This window comes from Limulus polyphemus, unplaced genomic scaffold (assembly GCF_000517525.1).
Source record: "Limulus polyphemus unplaced genomic scaffold, Limulus_polyphemus-2.1.2 Scaffold5193, whole genome shotgun sequence".
NCBI classification, from domain to species: Eukaryota; Metazoa; Arthropoda; class Merostomata; order Xiphosura; family Limulidae; genus Limulus; species Limulus polyphemus.
The window spans coordinates 39,790-44,315 of NW_013670803.1; the positions used below are offsets into that span (position 1 = coordinate 39,790).

General features: G+C 37.8%; 1 protein-coding gene across 1 annotated transcript in view; it reads left to right on the forward strand.

Annotated features, from left to right (window-relative positions):
- LOC106472250 (ileal sodium/bile acid cotransporter-like) overlaps positions 1–4,526 on the forward strand; it is a 13,154-nt gene that overhangs the window by 6,219 nt on the left and 2,409 nt on the right. The window lies entirely within an intron of this gene.

A 4,526-nucleotide genomic window follows, 5' to 3' on the forward strand; every position in this document is an offset into this window, starting at 1 on the left:
TGTATCGCTGAAGTCACTCGGAAAGAATTTTTACCGGAAATTATCAAACAAGCAGATACGTAACAATATGTTGGAGCTAATTGCCCAGCGTTGTAAACAAAACATTGTTCTTAAAATACCAGTACTTTAAAACAAAGGAACGTGTATCATCCGATGTAGGCAGGTTAGTAACGTATCTAGCAGATATAGCAGACAATGCAACAATGCTGAGGGTATGACCATAATATTCAGTGTTGTTTTTTCTATCACGTGAATTGTGTAAATAGTAATGATACCATTGTCATCAGATTCTATATAATAGATAATAAATAATAGCTGTCTTTGAATAATCTTGTTTTTCCTTCGTGACTTTTTCAATGTTGAATTCTTATCACGAGCCTTTGTTTGTGGTTTTGAGGCTATAAAAGTAGATCAATATATAAATTCATAATATACCCAATGATACAATTGTTGTTGTCTTCAGATATTACACTAGGTTATTATTTTATCACAAGTAACTTGTGTATTTGTAAATGATCGTACCAGTGATCGAAACATCGAAACCTGTTTTTTAAATATTCTTCCTTAATGTAAAAGCTGTAACTTGTAATAAAATAATACTTACAATTTGTAAGTAAACTCAAAACGAAAGTATTAATTATACTAGGCTGTTATATACGACACACACACACACACATATATATATATATAAAGAAAGTTAAAAAATAATCGACTTCTGGAGTATCTTAAATGTAATGTGTGCGGCATAGCGGCTCATAGAATGGCTCTGAGTTTTTCAAGTAGTAACTTTTAGCTCATAGCTCCATCTCTTAACCGATTTGAGGTCTAAGTACAGCCGCGGCTATTGAGGATTCCCTCTTGTTTAACTATGTACTGAACGGTGGTAGCAGTAATTCTCAAGATAATTTGTTTGTTTGTAATTAAGCACAAAGCTACACTATGGGCTATATGTGCTCTGCCCACCATGGGTATCAAAACCCGATTTCTAGCATTTTAAGTCCGCAGACATACCGTTTTACCAGTGGGGGGGGGGGGCATTCGAGATAGAATAAATATCTTTGAAATGAGCTATTTCATTCTCATTTAGCTTTGTGGGTTATCTGCATAGAACTTGCTGTCAGGAAATACATTTCTTCTATACGTGTTCTAGAGCCCTATTTCTCCTGGGGCCGACTGTGACCTAGTGTTTTGCGTGGCAGGCTACTGATCAGCAGACACAAGGTTCGCCCGACGATACCGCAGAACACGCTCCGCACTTTCAACTGTAAGTGTTGTAAGAGTGACAATCAATCTAATTATTCACTTCATGTGGCAATGGGTGCAGCTTTGGGTTCCTCTGTACTCTCTCACTCTGGACAGTAGCACAATATTAGGGACCTTATTGTTTATTTGTTCTTTACTTATTATGAAACATATTTAAATAGTAAAACATTATTTTTGTTTATTGTTTTTTAGTGCAAAGCTATACATTAAGTTAGCTGCGCTTCTATCCGCCGCGAGGAATCGAACCCTGGAATTCAGCATTAATTTAATTAATTAATTTTAGCAGTCCACAAATTTACCACTGACCCACAGGGGACATAGTAAAATTAACTGAAACATATCAAAAAATTTGTATAACTTGCGTATGATTTCGTGTGGCAATAATATGCTTACTTTATGTTTAATTGTGTTATTTATAACATTATGCAGAGTAACAATTTTTAAAAATGATTTGTGTGTTTATTAAGCACAAGGTTATTCAATCAATGGACTATTTGTGCTCTTCTCGCTCCCGTTATCAGAACCCGATTTTTAGCCCTCAGACTTACCGCTGAACAGTCAGGAGGGTTTGTTTGTTTGCTTTGAATTTCCCGCAAGGCTACACGAAGGCTATCTGCTCTAGCCGTCCCTAACTTAACAATGAAATACTAGAGGGAAGGCAGCTAGTCATCACCACCCACTGCAAACTCTTGGGATACTTGTTTACCAATGAATAGTGGGATTGACCGTCACATTATAACGCCCCCAGGGCTGAAAGGGTGAACATGTTTGGAGGAACAGGGATTCGAACCCACGACCCGCAGATTGCGAGTAGAGCGCCCTAACCACCAGGCTATGCCAGGCTGGGGGGAGAAGGAAAACCAAGTGGCACTCAATGAGAGTAGTGCTTATTACTATGATAATGAGGAACAGGTGGCAAAATGGATATTGGAGGTGTTCCTTTTCTCATGGTTAAGGAGTCTAGAGTGCGTAAATGGTCTTAATCCATAACTGCCGAGTTAACGGGGGTAAAGTAGCATTTCCCTCTCAATTAATTAAATTAATTGTTCTAGGGTACATGGCCCCACCAAAGAATAGTGTATGGAATACGTGACACTGTTAATTATTGTGTTAGGACAGCGAACTAATGAACCCTTGCATGACACTACTAATTGTTGTATGAACACAGCGACCTCATCAACCCTTGGATGACACTAATAATTTTTGTATTAACACAGCGTTATCATCAACTCCTGCATGGCACTTCTAACTGTTGTATTAACACAGCGATCTCACTAACCTCTGCATGACACTCCTAACTGTTGTATTAACACAGTGATCTCACCAGCTCCTGCACGACACTACTAACTGTTGTATTAACACAGCAATCTCATCAACCCTTGCGAATGTATTTCTTAGTCCTGATGATCACGTTATTCTTTCAAATGAAAAAACGCTGAATAGCTGTGTGAGAAGAGTACATCAAAGCTAGATATCTAATGTTTATGTTAAAGTTTTCTGTAAACTGGTCTACTGTATAATATCGAATAATAAATTAGCCGCAATGTTCTAACATGATTCACAGACATAAGCTAACTTAAGGACTCAAACACACCAAATATTTTATGTAGACATCCCCGTTATAAGAGACCTAACTGCATATATTTTGTTTACATGTCATAAATTTCGTCCATGTCTTTACCCGTCTCTTTTTTAATGTCCGTGTTGAGAATATCCCATACAAACTTTCGATACTGTGAAATACCTGGGGGGTCTCTTTTGACAAACATCTCACTTGGAATGCTCATTTCAACTTTCTTCGTAGTGAATTTAATTCCCGGTTGCAGCTTCTTCGTTGCCTGACAGGTACCTCCTGGGGCTTAAACCCTCCACTTCTTCTTTACATGTACAAAACCTTCAAACGACCTTGTCTTACCCATGGCCATACTGCCTGAGTTTCTGATTCTTCCTCCTTTTATGACCGTCTACAAGTGTTAGAAAGTCATGATTTACGTTTGGCCCTTCACGTGAAGTTACCTAGTCCTACTCGTATTACCTTTTCTCCATTTCTTGTTCGTTATGTCCAGCATTGCTTTTGTACTCAAAATGTTATCTTTGCTGCTGCACTTGAGAACCCTCTCCATCATGCTCTGTCACATCTCCGCTGGAACATCTCTTGAACTTATATGCACTATCCCTTCCTCCTGATGATTCCGAATATGTTGACATTCCGCCGTTCGACCTACCACATTATATCTACTCTCCTGATTCGCCGACTCCAGACCAGCATCATTAATGGGAACCTGACTCCATGTTCTCCCATCTCAACTGCGGTGATATACTTCCATATACACTTTTGATGCTATTGTCATTCATATGGTTCTGACCCTTATTTATCTCTCTTGTTTCATGCCAACTGCGACATTCCTCCATACACTTTCTCGCCTTTTTACCCAACATTCAACAATTTTAGTTTCTCTCTCTTACTCACCTATCTTTTTTCTCCTATTTATCAGACACATCCTCTGGCTGAAGACAGGGTGTACCCCTCTAGTAGCCCGCCAGTTTTGGAGTGGAATGAAATGCATCTCTTACTTACTTTTATTTACTGACCTACGCTGTGCTGATGGAACTGTAGTCTACAGCAGAAGATACGTTCCACTAAGGCAGCGTTTCCCAAACTATGTTCCGTCCGTGATTGATAGGTGCTCCGTAAGAAAATCGTGATTTTAAATTTTAATAAAATAGTGAACACTTTTTGTACGATCATAACCTATTATGAAATATTTTCCTATGTATTAGAATTAGATAATATCGATTTCGCATTGAACTTTAAGAAGAATTATAGAAGATGTCATATCTATTCTACATAATATCTTAGTGGAGAGGTTTGTACCTAAAATATATTATAAGCATAAAAATGTAAAAATTCATTAATCTGTAATTTGATTAAATAAATGAATAATTTACAAATCTAGAGAGCGCTGCACGCGCAACATACCTTCTACAGTCAACACCAATATTTCACGCTTTTTCTCAGCTGTAAAGTGTTCCGTGGCCAAAAACGTTTGGGAAACGCTGCATTAAGGAATTCGATGACGAGGAATCCACTTTGAGACTAATAATGGTTGGAGACGGCTTGAATGGGTAATGAAGAAAAACTTTAATATAAGTTTTTCTTAACAGCAAATGTACAACTTTTCGTCATCATCAGGTACAAACCTTGTCGAAACGTTGTACATTTGCTGTTAAGAAAAACTTATATTAAAGTTTTTCTTCATTAC